This window comes from Erythrolamprus reginae, chromosome 1 (assembly GCF_031021105.1).
Source record: "Erythrolamprus reginae isolate rEryReg1 chromosome 1, rEryReg1.hap1, whole genome shotgun sequence".
Lineage (NCBI taxonomy): Eukaryota > Metazoa > Chordata > Lepidosauria > Squamata > Dipsadidae > Erythrolamprus > Erythrolamprus reginae.
The window spans coordinates 232,784,185-232,801,725 of NC_091950.1; positions in this window are offsets into that span (position 1 = coordinate 232,784,185).

The window sequence follows — 17,541 nt, forward strand, 5'->3', positions numbered from 1 at the left end:
CTCTGATGTCTACGCTTCAGCCAGCTGCAAATCCATTGAACTATCCAGGGATTAAGTCCAATCTTCACTAATTTATCTATCAGCTCTTTATGTGGAACCGTATCAAAGGCTTTGCTGAAGTCCAGGTAGGCAATATCCACGGCACCACCTTCATCCAACACCTTTGTGACATAGTCAAAGAAATCAATGAGATTAGTCTGACATGATTTGCCTTCAGTAAAGTCATGCTGATTTGGGTCCAATAAGTTATTGGTTTTTAGGTGCTGATTTATCCTCTTTTTGAGTAGAGTCTCCATCATTTTAACTACAACTGATGTCAAGCTAACTGGCCTGTAGTTACCAGCTTCTTCTCTACTGCCCTTCTTGTGAATAGGCACAACACTGGCCATTCTCAAATCCTCAGGAACATCTCCTGTTAACAAGGATTGGTTAAACAAATCAGTCAGGGGGGTAGCAATGACAGATCTGAGTTCTTTAAGAACTCTTGGGTGGATGCCATCTGGACCCATTGCCTTATTTATCTTTAATCGTTCAAGTTCTTCTAAGACATTATTTGCTTTTACATTGATTCCTATGGGAAAAATTGCTGCTTCTTACAAACTTCTCTGCTTAAGAACCTGGTCATGGAACGAATTAAGTTCGTAAGTAGAGGTACCACTGTCCTTGGTTGATAATCATGCTATTACTGCTCCTCTATTCCTGTTTCTAAAAAGATCTTTAAAATAGGAAGGAAGAAATCTCCACTGCTTCCTCACAAGTTCAGAGTTAAGCAAAGACTCCACGCAAAATCTGACTTGGGCTTTGGAAAACATCAGGCACACATTATGTAGCAGAGCTCTGTAGAATCCAGCTGTCATGTCATTCCCCCAGCATGAACTGCAATGGTCATGGGGAGCAGTGCACAGCCATCAGGGGGCAGGGAGAAGAAGCACCAAAAGTCATGCCTGCAGCAAGGCTTGTGCCAAAAGACAAATGGAAAGCATTGTTCTAACGTTGGATCGATTAAATATGAGGCAGACTTTAAAGAACACGTAGTCTGGCATGTTCAAGATTGATGTCCATTGAGATCAGTCCATGGAACTGGTGTGTGTGTGTGTATGTTTCAGAGCTAATCTATTCTCCAATTAGAACTAATTAGTGACTGTTAGAGGCTCCCATGGCTGCTTCAACTCAATCACCTTTGATTTTATACACTTTCTAGTAGAATTTTCTATTTTTTTAAAAAAATTGATTTGCTGTCTCCAACAAAATCTCAAACAGCATAGTCCACAAATAAATAAATAAATAAAAATAAATAAATATGAATACATACATACATACATACATACATACTTTTTCTGTTCCCTGGCTGAGTTCTTCATCTTTTTACTGGGATCCTAAGAACTAGAAATGTATACTTTAAAACTAACTACTGTATTCCTGCTTAATTACCGAGACACACAGTCCTTTGCCTAACACTTAGATGGCATCAGTTTAATAATGCTGTTAAGACCTACTGAAGAGTGCATCAGCTAAAATGGTATAAAATTCTTAACATGGATAGTACATTGAAAACAGCAAGCATTTCATTTTCTAAAGAGTCATTTAAATTGTTGGTTTAAAAAAGAAAAAAATGTGGGTTACAGTGTGCTTGTAACCCTGCTTTTATTTTCTGTTTGTTCCTGTTTAAGCTTGGCTTCTGTTACCTTCATCCCCATCATTTGGTCTCTGTTCACTGAACTCAGAGGGATTTTTTTTCAGAGTAAGCTAAGGTTTTGTTTCAAACAGATTTTAAAAGAGCTTAATTTACAGGGCACAAGAGGGCAGTGTTTTCTGCAGAATGAAACTTTCAGCTTTATTACAACTTGTATAGTGCTGTATAAAGCATGCATTTCAGGTAACTCTCTTAAATAGAATAGAATAGAATTATTTATTGGCCAAGTGTGATTGGACACACAAGGAATTTGTCTTGGTGCATATGCTCTCAGTGTACATAAAAGAAAATACACATTTGTCAAGAATATCCTCAGGTCTCCTATTTTTGCATTCTTAAGGTGAATATTTTTATACTCTGGAGCAAACTAAGACATCAAAGGAAGTTATAGACCTAACCTCTGCTTAAGGTTTCTGCTTGCCCAAAAAATAAATCTTCATTAAGAGAAGGGTACTCTGTGAGTTAGAACTTGATTCTGAATTTATTTACAATGTTCGTGTAGCTATTTATTCCCTTTCAACATCTATTGTTTTCAAAACAAAAACAATATATGAAACTAATGTGATTCTAAAAATCCCTAAGAACTCAAACACTTCACACCATGCCAGAATTGAGTATTTCCTGATAAAGAGGTATTCTATCAAAATATTTTGGGACTTTTTTCTGTACGTAATAAAGAATGTGTATTTTGTTATACTTCCTTCTTTCTATTTTCCAATGATTTATTTTCTCAAAACTCTCTGGAATATATTTTACCTTTGTTGTTCCATATTGGGATTGTGAGAATTTCTTTGGCCTGTATGGTTTGAAAATACAGATATAGTCCTCAACTTGCAACCACAATTGAGTTCAACATCTCTGTTGCGAAGCAAGAAGGTTATGGATAAAACTGATCCATAGCACACAATTGGTTCACTTAACTGGACCATTTGCTTAAGGACCACCACCAAAACAAAAAGCTTCCAAAATCAGGTCAGCCAAATGACCTATTATTAAAACACATTAAGACCATCACGACTTACAACCATAATGGGCAGACTTCATTATGGTTATATGTCAGGGACTCTCTGGGAAGATTTGTTTTGGGTGGGCATTGTAGAAAGAACAATTTAAATGGAGAATGGAGAATCTACTCTCCAAGTTTTTGGGGAAAAAGATAGAACACTGAAATGTATCCAATTACTCTATTCTTTTAAATATTCCATATATGAATACAGATATAATGATATACCTATGTTGGATTTTGAAATTAAAAATAAGCTAACTTTCAGAATCTTTATGCAAAAACAAATGCTCTAAAAATATATGTTAAGATTCTATAATTTTGAACATTTTTGAATTATGAATTATCCCACCATGTCTGGTCATTAGCAACCCTAGCTGAAGATGTATAATAAAAGTTAAAGCAGTGTTTCCCAACCTTGGCAACTTGAAGATGTCTGGACTTCAACTCCCAGAATTCCCCAGCCAGCAAGTTGCCAAGGTTGGGAAACACTGAATTAAAGGGATGAAAAAAAGGGTGGGGGAATCTCTTTTTTCTTTTTTCTTAGTTAATGTCATGCATATAGATTTGAGACATATATTGGAGACAAGTGGAAAAAAGTCTCAAAGACTTCTATTTTTCCTTCAGACTGGAATCAAAGTATTTATTATATGTTTTAAGGTATGTTACAAGTACTAAGTCCTACTTAGATATATTTACATTCATCCTACTTTGGTGAATAAATGATTCACTTGAAGAAAGTGTTCTGAATAGTGAAGGGCTACCAAAATGTTGCCATCTTTCACAATTATCCTATTTTTAAAAAAAAATCTGCTCTTTTCCTTGGACTTTACTGATTACTTTAAAAAAAAAAACCCACTGTAGTTGCTATAATAGGGGGAGGTTAACAAGCCACTACAACTGTGTTCTCCTCACTCAATGCAAAAGCCATGCTCAAAAAACTGGTAAAATTCTGGTGGCAAAGGCTAAGAAGCCAGAAAGCACGCATGCTCATACAACTGGGAAAACCCCCACAGAGTTCCCATACAGACAGCTGAGCCTTGCTTTTTGCAGTTTCTGCTCTACCACAATCAAGCTTGAAATAATGATTTAGATGCCTGCCAGTGACTGTGGAGTGGGATCGCAAAGACATGCTGTCTGAGGACAGACATACATTTTTCATGTGGAAATGTTTTTGGAGCAGAACTGGTGCTTATCCAAGCAAACATTGTCCATCAAGAGCCGTGGTTAGAATGCAGTACTGCGGGCTACTTCTGCTGATTGCTGGCTACCAGCAGTTTGGGTGTCACTGGCTCAAGGTTGACTCATTCTTTTAAGGTCTGTAAAACGAGAACCCAGATTGTTGGAATCAATATGCTGACTCGGTAAACCGCTTAGAGGCGGCTGTAAGTCCTCAATATCTTGTATCCTAAGATTTTTATTAATATTGATTGTTTCTTCATTGCCTATTTGACTCATATGACAATCATTAAGTGTTGTACCACATCATTCTTGACAAATCTATATTTTCTTTTATGTACTGAGAGCATATGCACCAAGACAAAATCCTTATGTGTCCAATCACACTTGGCCAATAAAGAATTCTATCCTATCCTATTCTATTCTATATATAAGTCTAAGTATATAAGCGGTATATAAACCTAAGTGCTATTGCTATCACAGATACAGGGAGCCATTACATGAGAACAGCCTTACCTTTCTGCCGTAAGAATCAGGCAAAGGAGTTCACCCTGATAAATTGCTCCATTATTATTGCAGGTCAAGTTTTCTTTAAACTAGTATACAATGTTCTAGTCCAAACGTCTTGTTCATATAACCACCACCATCCAAAATAATTCCTCTCATAGGCATCCAAAGTTCTCCTGTTTATGCCTTCTAGTGACCAGGAAATGATTGTGCAAAAATTACAGGCTTCTTTTTTGCATACCAGCATGAGGGAAAACTCTTATGCGCTCCATTGACCTGTAAGAGTTGATAATGTCCATAATCTACAGAAATTGAATTAATGCAGAGGATGTAACATGGCACACTGCAGATGGGCAGGATTACAACTCCTATTAGCTATGAACTGAAAGGCACCATTTTAAGCCAGTTAGCTGCCAGGACTAAGTTCAAGCTGTACTTGTAATGGGATATGAAGCTCTAAACAGCTTAATACCTGGATATGTTCCTGCCTGGGTATTAAACTCCAGTGGGTGGGTTCCTCGTTTTTCAGGGATATATGCTGTGCAGCCATCAAGAAAAGACATTTTATTTATTTATTTATTTATTTATTTATTTATTTATTATTTGGATTTGTATGCCGCCCCTCTCCGAAGACTCGGGGCAGCTCACAACAAGTGTAAAACAAATCATAAATAATTCAATTAATTAAAATATTTAAAGATTTTAAAAACCCCATATACTAACAGACACACACACAGGCATACCATGTATAAATTAAATGTGCCCAGGGGGAGATGTTTAGTTCCCCCATGCCTGACGGCAAAGGTGGGTTATGAGGAGTTTACGGAAGGCAGGAAGAGTAGGGGCAGTTCTGATCTCCGGGGGGAGTTGGTTCCAGAGAGTCGGTGCCGCCACAGAGAAGGCTCTCCCCCTGGGGCCCGCCAACCGACATTGTTTAGTTGACGGGACCCGGAGAAGGCCCACTCTGTGGGACCTAATCGGTCGCTGGGATTCGTGCGGCAGAAGGCGGTCTCGGAGATATTCTGGTCCGATGCCATGAAGGGCTTTAGAGGTCATAACCAACACTTTGAATTGTGACCGGAAACTGATCGGCAGCCAATGCAGACTGCGGAGTGATGGTGAAACATGGGCATACCTGGGTAAGCCCATGACTGCTCTCACAGATGCATTCTGCACGATCTGAAGTTTCCGAACACTTTTCAAAGGTAGCCCCATGTAGAGAGCATTACAGTAGTCGAACCTCGAGGTTCCATACTAATATCCCAATTGTGGTATTATTTCGGATTTTCAGAAATTAAACATGTGTTTTATTGTAAATTAAATAACCCATGACCCTTCAAGATATTTACTTATAGAATAGAATAGAATAGAATTTTATTGGCCAAGTGTGATTGGACACACAAGGAATTTGTCTTGGTGCATATGCTCTCAGCGTACATAAAATAAAATATACATTTGTCAAGAATCATGTGGTACAACACTTAATGATTGTCATAGGGGTCAAATAAGCAATGAAGAAGCAATATTAATAAAAATCTTAGGATATAAGCAACAAGTTACAGTCATACAGTCAATATGGGAGGAAATGGGTGATAGGAATGATGAGAAAAACTAGTAGAATAGAAGTGCAGATTTAGTAGAAAGTCTGTCAGTGTTGAGGGAATTATTTGTTTAGTAGAGTGATGGTGTTCGGAAAAAAAACTGTTCTTGTGTCTAGCTGCCTTGGTGTGCAGTGCTCTGTAGCGACGATTTGAGGGTAGGAGTTGAAACAGTTTGTGTCCAGAATGTGAGGGGTCAGTAAATATTTTCCCCGCCCTCTTTTTGACTCGTGCAGTATACAGGTCCTCAATGGAAGGCAGGTTGGCAGCAATTGCTTTTTATGCAGTTCTGATTGTCCTCTGAAGTCTGTGTCGGTCCTGTTAGGTTGCAGCACCAAAACAGACAGTTATAGAGGTGCAGATGACAGACTCAATGATTCCTCTGTAAAACTGTATCAGCAGCTCCATGGGCAGTTTGAGCTCCCTGAGCTGGCGCAGAAAGAACATTCTTTGTTGTGCTTTTTTATTATGTTTTTGATGTAATCTGACCATACTTCTCTTACAACTTCATGCACCTGCTAGCATCCATCTCAACCCAATGTGCATCGCGCCCAACCCTCGCTGCACTTTCCTTGCACCCTCACACATGCATTTGCACCTCCGCATGCCTGTATACACACTCCAAGCTGCACTGCACCCCTGTGCAATCTCCCTGAACTGCACAATACCTCTTGTGCCCTGACTCACATGACCACCTCTCATACACCATCTCTTACCTGTGTGATGCCTCCCCCACATCCCTGTGCATCCCTTCGGTCCCTCCCCTCCCCTGGCAGAATTGTGGGAAACATCTTTGTGTGAAACAGGCTGGGAACATTGAAAAGGTAGCTCCCAGCTGACTGTGGCAGAGTGGTGGTACAGCTGTGTGGCAGCACTTAAGCAGACACAACTTTGACATATTTCAAGGAAGTCACAGAGGAAGTCAGATGTCAAAAATCATGTGAGGTCCTTACTTACAATGGATTTATCAAACAGGTTCTCTATATAAAACCAAATATAACATATGGCTCATTTCAATGCCAGTGATAGTCATTCAGCTCTTGTTAGTGCTGGAATTAACTCTGGAAAATTTAGAAGCTTGTTCTCTGATCCACTGTTTTCTCCTCCAGTAGACAGACGTTCGAGAATTTCAGGAAGGTTATTTATCACCTCTACCTATTCATCCTGCAATAAGGCTATCACTAAGTGACATGTGACATCACACATTATGACCACATCACTCAGGGACAGAAATTCTGGTCCCAATTACCATAATAAGCCAAGGACAATCTGTAGTCCTTACCACGGTGTTTTTCAACTTTGACATCTTTAAGATGGGTGAACTTGCTGACCAGGTAATTCTGGGAGTTGAAGTCTGTGCATCTTAATTTGCCAAAATGGAAAAACATGGGCGTTATCTGATTGGGAATGATTATACTGGGGAGAACTTGGTGCAGATATTTTATCATTTGACCCTCTTATTGTTCATCAGCCTGAATATATCAAGGCCTATGGTCCATGTTGTTTTGCCTGCGTGTTTCAACTGCCCATAATTACAGGGTAATTAGTCCAAGAAGACACACACCACACGATAAAAGGGAAACCCAAAAGCTTTTATAAACAGAAAAACAGAAACAGCTCCCTTTTTAAATGTCAAATGGATTTTCTGGTACACACAAGCCACAGGTTAAATGCAAGCCAATTGCTCACCCAATAACTGGGAAATTGAGTCCAATTCTAAAGTCCAGAGCGTCCACACACAATCTTGAACAGCACAAAGAACACGATCTTGATGAAACAATGAATCAGATAAACTGCCATGAGGCTAAAACACCAGGTTGCACTTTTATCTGTAGCACTAATTACAGCAGCCCCACCCAACCACAGGTGGCCTCATTTTCTCTTGTAATAATCCTTCAGTTGTTGTCTCCTATGCATCACTCTACGCATGCGTGGATGTGTCATTAATTTTTGTTCAGAATCCAAGGACGATACAGATGATTGATCTCCTACTGGGCTGTCTGCCAAACTCCCCTCTTCCCTGTCACTCACGCTTCCTTGGTCAGAGGAGACTTCATCGTCAGATTCCATTGGGAGCAAAACAGGCCTGCGGCATGTGGATGTTTCCCCCACATCCACCTGTACATTCCTTGGGGCAGGAGCTGGGCCAGAGCTAACCACAACACATGTAGTAATATTTATTATGAATCTCCAGGCAGGAGAACTATTGAGTCCATATGTATACCTCCTGCCCCACAAGGATTTTCCTCCAGAACTCTTTTTTTTTTAAAAAACTCTTTGGTTTGGTTTGTTATTGCTGAAAGGATATTCTTTATTGCTCCTTCAAATACAATAGTGGCATTTTATCTACATTTTTCTCATTTTCTTTACCACTTAATTAGCCTTTTTAACAGTGTCATTGCACTAAAGGCAATTTTAGATGAGTTATTTACCGTTTCCCTGGATTTACGAGAGAAACCCAGGGTTATAATCTTTTACTAGCACACTTTCATGTATTTCTTACCCCAGGACAAACAGAACCGGCTGCCAGGGGCCCCTGAGATAAATGAGGAAAGAGAGTGCGGTAAATCCCCATGTTTTCTTCTCCGGCAATGTGCCTGCGCAAAGAGCCACCGCATTGTGTGACACTGTTATTTTCTCAGGCAGTCACTTGCAATGGTGCTGAATAAAAGCGCTTCAGGGCTCCTGTCAGCTGAGTATCCAGCTGCTTTCCAAGAAATGGCTGTTGATCGTCTGGGAACAAAACATACCACCAAACGTCACCAGCATATTTATTTTAAAACCCTCTGAGTGCTGTTAATTACCATGCTGTGGAATGCGAAAGGAGCAGAGGAGAGAAGCAAAACAAGAACTTGCCTAGGGCAACCCACTCACGCAGCCCCTCCCTCAACCCCCACCCAGGCCGTTTAAGAGAATTTTGCACGGCGAGTCATCCACAGGCATTTGTAGGCCACCAGGTGACTCCAAGGATTTTTCTTGGTATCAAGTGAAAACTGCCTTTTAAAGGGGGAATGGAAATCATTGCATCGCTTTTAAAAATAAAAATCCTCGATCTTGCTGGTAAGCTTCTCTGTGCCTGAACAATTTTGTCATCTGGGGAATTTTTACATTTCCTATATGTCTTTGGGGATAGCACTGAGAGCTATGGAGTCTATCCACTCCCAGTGCCATTTAGGAGGAATAAGGATAACATATCTATGCGGTCAGGTCCCTGGTCTAGTGCAGCCACGTGCTTTGGAGTGATTGAGGAACCAAGAAGGGAGAACTGGTGATGTTACCAAGTTTGGGTAATGAAACAACCAAATTTAAAAAGCACCAAGGAGCCTTTGATCAAGGAACCATTAGAAACTTTGATCCAGAGCCATTTCCGGCAGCTGAACTCGTCACCAACAATCCAAACTCCAGATAGCTGCATGCGGCAATGCCTGATCGAAATGTTTGACTATAATTTGTTAACTGTGCATTCCTGGAAAAAAGCAGCAAAAGGAGCATTGCTGAAATGACCTTGATTCCCAAATGCTTGTCAAGCATTCTAAGGCGTTTGACTTCCTGAGAACAAATTGTAAGGCAAAAGAAGCCAGCAGGTGACAGCAAAGAATAGAGATGTAGTGATTCAACATTAAGTATTTTATATGTTTAAAGTGCTTTTTACAGCAAATGTTGCTGTTAGTAGACACAAAGATACACGATGCATGATTGCCATACTTGCATACTTTAAGGATCTCTGTATCAATCACGGCACCCAGAAATACAGAGATGGGTGTATTTTAAAACGGCTTTAGAATAGGGTTTGTTTTCATGGGAGTATATTTGTTGAGTATATCTAATTTTCATGTTTGACCTCACATACTTTAGATGTTTGAATTTTTATAGTTGATGAGTATGCCTGTGATACCCAAGGGCCATGTGCATTCTCCATATTTCTTGCAGATTGTAAATTTGAATATGATGAGATATTATTGAATGTACAGGAATATATTTTTTTTAAAAAATAAAGTTGAAGTACGTTTATATTCAATACAGCCCAGTTTCTAATCTGACCCCAACAACTTTCTGGCAAGCACAACCTCGCCCCCCGCCCCCATCCCCATTCCATCTGAAAAAAACCTGGGCTCCTGTCATTTAAAAGTTAAAAGACGTTTTACTTATTAATCCATATTTTAGTAGCTGCTAGGATTGTTTTTGCACAAAGATGGAAAGAAATGGAAAAACCGAAAGAAGAAGAGGTATTTAGGAAAATTATTGAATGTGCAGATTTAGATATGATGACAAGGTGGATAAATAACCAAGAAGAATCTGAATTTTATAACATTTGGCCAATGGTTTATATCTGGTGGAATAAAAAAAATGTTTAAGGAAGTTAAAAGATAAAGGTAAATAGTCAAACTTAAAGTTATGTAGTGATATTTTATAGTGGAATTTACTTCTCTGAATTGATCTAACCTATAATTAGTTTTTCCTTTTTGTATTAAGAAGATTTCTATTTTTGAACGGAGCAATTGTAGCTCCTCTTCATGTTATTTGTTTTGTTTGGTCTTTTAATGTTTGTTTGTAATGTCTTGTTTTTTCAAAAATAATAAAAAATATTTTTTAAAAAAATAAAAGTTAAAAGACGTTAACTGAAATTAGAAACAAAGATCTAGTGTGACCCTTGCTCCTTTGCCCAAGTGTGCAAGCTTGCATCAAGAAATAGAAACAGAAGAAAGCAAATTGTGTGCATCTTGTGTAGCAGTGGGGATATGTTAACCGTACCTTGAGGCTCAACATTTCGTTCTTTTGGAATCAATGCAGTCCTTGACAGATGGGTTATTGCAGCTAAAGAAACAGAATCAAGCTCTGACAGAGAGGAATGCTGGCAATAAATGAGGTTTTAATCCCCGGTCTTGTCACGTGAGCCGATTTAAACTTAATACTCTTGCCCTATGACAGGCTGCGTAGGTCACCGTTTTGTTGCTGTCTAACAAAGCATCTGTTTGTTTTTGGACAAACACATCAGTATTTCCACTCCTTATTTAGCAGTATTGTGTTCCTCTTGGATGAAGTTTGATTTTTCTTTTACCTTTATGGGCAATCCATGGGTTCGCCCCCTTTGTAGTTTCACTTTTGCACATCAATTAAGGCATTGTTTTCAAAATAGTATAAAAATACTACTTACATCCAGAATCTGATATGTCCGGATAGCTATTCGCGTGACATTTATTCACTCAGATAATCCACATGTATAAATGACATTGCTTTTTAACCTTCCATACATAATCCAATGTCCAAATTTGTCTGTCTGTATAAGATTTTCCGTCAAAAAGCAATCAAAAAGCAATAAAATAAGCAAATTTACAAAGCATTTCTGAATCCTGTAAGGCTTCCATCCATCTCAATGAACAGAGGGCTGCAGACTAAGGAAATTCTTCCTGGGAATGTGAAAAAGCAGAGTGATCTTGGAAAGAAATTAATTGCCTCATGCAATCCAATTCAATTTGAATCTTCCACTTCTTACAATGCTAGACAATGCAGTATCAACAGTAGAGAACTTCAAATTTCTAAGTTTGACTCTATCTCAAGACCTAAAATGGATTTCAGCCATACAATTTTAAAAGGACACGGGGCAGAGGTTCACATAGGAACTGAGATATGTGAGAGAAGGTGATGCTTTGGGGGGCTTTGGACAAGGACTCAGCTCCCCCAGGACGGCGAGAGACTATGAGAAGCAGGCGGAGGAGTTCAGTGAGAATTTTTGGGAAACCATTCAGCTATGGGAGCTGTAGGAAAGAAATTTCTTATTTGGCCTGTTAGAAGCCTGCTTATAAATTGACTTTGCCGGTTTTGAAGATCATGCTTTTACCCCCAATTAGCAGTAAAGACCTTAAATCCATGTGCTTCTAGCTTTCTGTATTTGCCAACTATGTGGGACTTGAAAAATATACACTGCTCAAAAAAATAAAGGGAACATTTAAACAACACACTATAACTCCAAGTAAATCAGACTTCTGTGAAATCAAACTGTCCACTTAGGAAGCAACTCTGATTGACAATCAATTTGACATGCTGTTGTGCACATTCATAGAAACATAGGAACATTGAAAATTGACGGCAGAAAAAGACGTCATGATCCATCTAGTCTGCCCTTATACTATTTCCTGTATTTTATCTTAGGATGGATATACAGTATGTATATCCCAAGCATGTTTAAATTCAGTTACTGTGGATTTACCAACCACATCTGCTGGAAGTTTGTTCCAAGCATCTACTACTTTTTCAGTGAAATAATATTTTCTCATGTTGCTTCTGATCTTTCCCCCAACTAACCTCAGATTGTGCCCCCTTGTTCTTGCGTTCACTTCCCTGTTAAAAACACTTCCCTCCTGAACCTTATTTAACCCTTTAACATATTTAAATGTTTCAATCATGTCCCCCCTTTCCCTTCTGTCCTCCAGACTATACAGATTGAGTTCATTCTTTCCTGATAAGTTTTATGCTTAAGACCTTCCACCATTTTTGTAGCCCGTCTTTGGACCCGTTCAATTTTATCAATATCTTTTGTAGGTGAGGTCTCCAGAACTGATCACAGTATTCCAAATGTGGTCTCACCAGCACTCTATACAGCTGGATCACAATCTCCCTCTTCCTGCTTGTTATACCTCTAGTTTTGCAGCCAAGTATTCTACTTGTTTTCCCTACCACCTGCACTGTACTGTTCACCCATTTTGAGATGGTCAGAAATCACTATCCCTAAATCCTTGTCTTCTGAAGTTTTTGCTAACACAGAACTGCCAATACAATACTCTGATTGAGGATTCCTTTTCTCCAAGTGCATTATTTTACATTTGGAAACATTAAACTGCAAATTTCTACTGCTTTGACCACTTATCTAGTAAAGCTAAATCATTTGCCATATTACAGATGCCTCCAGGAATATCAACCCTATTGCACACTTTAGAGTCATCGGCAAATAGGCAAACCTTCCCTACCAAACTTCCCCTACGTCACTCACAAACATATTAAAAAGAATAGGACCCACAACAGACCCTTGTGGCACACCGCTTGTAACCAGACTCTGCTCAGAATACTCGCCATTAACAACAACCCTCTGATATCTACGCTTCAGCCAGCTGCAAATCCACTGAACTATCCAGGGATTAAGTCCAATCTTCATTAGCTTATCTATCAATTTATCTATTCAACTTTGTACAGAACAAAGATGTGTTATTTGAGTGTTCCCTTTATTTTTTTTGAGCAGTATATATTCTGGAAAGATCTCTTCTATTTATTTATACATTTTGTATTGCTTCTTTTCCTCAATTTTGGCCAGAATAGTGTCTCTTTTAAATGGTAAATTATAGGATGGCAAGTGATGCGTTAAACAGGACTAACCTCAAAGCAGGTTCAGTGTTAAGCTTGAAACCCAGGAATCATTTCTGGAGAGAAAGCTCCATTGAGTCCAGAGAAGCTTTTTTTCTCAGTAAACCAGCAGAGATGGAGGCTGAACCACAACAGCTTACCTTATTTTTCGGTGTATAAGACACACCTTTTTACCTCAAAAAGATGCTTTAAAAATTGGGTGAAGATGCATCTTATACACCGAATGTTGCCTAGGACACCTGGCAGCCCCCAGTGGGAAGCTGGCGGCTCAGCCCCAGAGATGAGCAGGAGCCTGCCTTTCCATGCAGGAACGGTGGCGGTGGTGCTCGGGAGCCTGAACGAGCCCACCCCCCAGGACCTGCCCCTCCTGCCATGGAAAGGCAGCCAAGGGGAAAAGTCTGGCAGGTCCTGGTGGAAGGGCTCATTCAGGCTTCAGAGCACTGCCGCTGCCACTCCCGCCATGGAAAGGCAGCAAAGGGGAAAATAAGCCTTTCCCCCTCAGCTGCCTTTCCATGAGGGGAATGGTGGCGGTAGCGCTCGGGAGCTTGAAGAAGCTGTCCCCCAGGACCTGCCCCTCTTGCCATGGAAAGGCAGCAAAACAGAAAATAAGCCTTTCCCCCTCAGCTGCCTTTCCATGGCGGGAGCAGCAGTGGCAGCGCTCAGGAGCCTGAACGAGCCCGTCCCCCAGGACCTGCCAGAGAAGAAAACAATGGAACTTCACACTGCCATAGAGAAAAGAGCAAAGCCCACACCATTCCAAGCACTTGCAGTCCAAAGCCAGCCAGTTTTCTCACCCGAGCGGCCCAACAGAAAAAGTGGATCGTCGTGGAAACGGAAAGATGCAAATAGATAAGAATAGATAGGGGGTGGGGGAATAGGATGTGTTCCCAGTTTATAACTTCCTGGTAAATCTTGCAACTTCTTAAACCTTCTCTTTCTTTCTTTCTTTCTTTCTTTCTTTCTTTCTTTCTTTCTCTCTCTCGAGGAGAATGGGAGTTTAGCTGAATCTTTAGTGCTCTAAAATGGGGGTCTCCAACCCTGGCAACTTTAAGATTTGTGGACTTCAACTCCCAAAGTTGCTCAGCCAGCAGAGGTGGCTGAGGAACTCTGGGAGTTGTAGTTCACAACTCTTAAAAGTTGCCAAGGTTGGAGATCCCTGCTCTAGAAACACTCCTTTTAAGGAGTATTTCAGGTTTATCATCATTACCATATATTTCCATGCACTTCATTTGTGAAAATTGGAGTAGTCAAGAAAGGGGTCTTTGAAAACCTCATAGTATAGTAGTAATATTAAGACAACCTCAGCAGGGAACTGTAATTGTAAAAGATTCTATCACTAGCCATTTCTGTGACTAAAGAAACAACTAACAAAATGAATTGTCTTCGTTTGTTTTGTTTATTTATTAGGGGTTAGGAGTTAGGGGTTAGGAGTGCACGGGTCTTCAAATCTGGCAAGTTTAAGGCTTGTGGACTTCAATTCCCATTTCTGAGCTAGCATGACTGGTGGAGGAATTCTGGGAGTTGAAGTCCACAAGTCTTGAAGCTGTCAAGTTTGAAGTTTGTAAAAAGTGTAATGGTTTAAAAAAGTATATATGGTTTTAAAAAGTATACATGACTGTAAAAAGTATTCTGCCTCACTGGTATTTTATTAAACAATATAATACTACACCATTTGGTTCAGAATACTTTTTTCCTTATTTTCCCTCTCTAAAATCTAGATGCATCTTATATACTGGTGTGTCTTATACACCAAAAATATGATATTCAATAGTCTTTTCCATTCCGCTCATGGGGTCTGTGAATAAATTGGCATGCAGAGAATCAAAGTGGAATAATAATCATCAGTAGAACATCGGCTCCTGTTTTCTTGTAGAGGAAAATGTATTCCAGAAGTATTTCTTGAGTAAATAGTACTGATTATAAACTGTCAGAGAATGCAGAATCCCAAGTGATTAGCCTTTAATTATTATGCCACAAATTATTTTTGGGTTGCTACTTTTGAAGGCAACCATTGTTATGTGTTGCTTGCAGAACCGTATCTGAATTTCAGTCATAAGGGCAATTGCTTAATTACAGATTTTATGTCCAACAAGTACTGCTGGGGGAGGATGCTGAATCGCTTAGGGGAGAACTTAATAGCTGGAGCAGAGCCTGGAAACTAAACAAGAACAAACCTTTTGAATCACACTATTAGCCTCAATCCAGTGATGGCGAACTATGACACGTGTGTCCAAAGTGATATGCCATGACATTTTGGGTGACACGCCAGGCATTCACTAATTCTTGACAACAAGTATCCCTGAAAGCATACCCGCTTCTCACTCTGAAAGGTGTGTGAGTGGCTATGCTCTTGCATGGCCTTTGGATCCTCCAAAACACACGAGAACGTGTGGTTTTCAGAGATGGCAGAGGAAGAGCATTCAATGAAGCTACTTCAAACACAAAGGCCTTCAGGCTGAACTGGAACATCTACAGGTGCCTGACAAAAGAAAGAAAACACTTCCTGAAGGTAAGTGGTACACAGAAACTCCTGGAGAGCCATGGGCCATGGGGGCAATCCTGCCATTCCCAAATGCACCTTGGTGGAAATTGTGCGAGATGGCCTTTATAAGTGACATTAGTGGCACTAGGAATGAAGTGGAGGTTTGGACCCCTGCTTTATGTCCAGCCTCGACACTGCCAGGTGCCATTGTACTAGATGGTCCAGATGGGAGATGGATAGAGAATAGTTTCTCTCTTATTTAGGTGTGTGTGAGAGACACACCGGCAGAGTCAAGGCATTTTTTTAAATGATATCTTAAAAACAGGTTTGCCATCACTGATTAAATCCATCCAGATCTTTGTCCTGATCTACAAATTCACATGAGGAGTTATGAAAATTCAAATCACTTGTGATTTATCCTCATTTTTCTAACTATTACCTTAAGCGTCAGCTTGCCATGGTCCTCTGTCATGAAAGTGTCAAAATCACTTTGGGTCACAGAAATGATTTGAAGAAATAGTAATCAAGGGGGTAAAAGGATCTGTGATGAAAAAATGCACCCATCCATCCCCTATGAAAATGAGGATACTATCTGGGAAGTTGGCGTCCTTTGTAAGGCTAATTGGATACTATTTCTTTAAGGCAGGGATCCCTAAACTTGTCAGCTTTAAGACTTGTGGACTATAACTCCAAGAATTCTCCAGCCAGCTATGCTATGCTGGCTAGAGAATTTGGGGAGTTGAAGTCTGCAAGTCTTAAATTAAACAAGTTTGAAGACCTCTTTTTTAAGGCAACATATGCAGCTAAATCTTTTAAAAACCATGCCATTTTCCTAATTAGTTTAGTTTAGTTTAGTTTTATTGGATTTATAATTGAGTTTTTCTACCATTCTCTGCTTGGGATGCAGCTGTACTTTAAACATTTTCATCTAGGAATAGAAAGAGTTGGGAAAGCCATTGCTAAAAGGTAATCAAATCAGTAAAAAACAAACTACCTGCACTTGTAGCATTGTTTGGACAAGGGGTGGCAGCATTGTCAAACTGATCATGTAGCATCATTTGTTTCTACAGGTCCTTTGATTCAGGAACAGCAAACACTTATGATCTCCTTTGAGCCAGCATTTTTGGCATGCATAGGATGCTCTGGGATCTTTAACTCACAGCACCTTAAATGTCTCTTAAGAGAATAAGGGCAAATAGATGAGGTTCAATTCAGGGACTTCCAATTCTCACCATCGGAACTTTACATAGAAAACTTTAAAAGCCCATGGAAATATTGAAAAACATTAAATGTATTCACATGCAGACAATTTTCCTCCTCCCCCTAATCTGTTCTGTAATTATTTATTGAGAAATAGATCCTTCTTGAACGAGGAATTTTCATTATTACAAAAAAAAAATTCTTCAGTATTTTATTACATCTTACAGAGCGAAAACACAAGATAAACTAACAATCAAGATAAATAAAATAGAGGAAAAAGAGAATAAGGAAGAAAGCATGAAAAAGTTTAAACAAAAAGAAAGGAAAACACAAATGCTTACAAAGAATACTTTTTGACTTCTTCAATTAACATAATGAAACTTACTTTCAATTTTTAGTTTAAAGCTATAATAAAATGCTCATTTTCTCCCCCAGAAAGAAAGGGGGAAATAACTTTAATTTAAAAAAAATCAGAAACTCATCCAAAGAGTTATATCATCAAACTAATCTTGGCTGGTCAAAC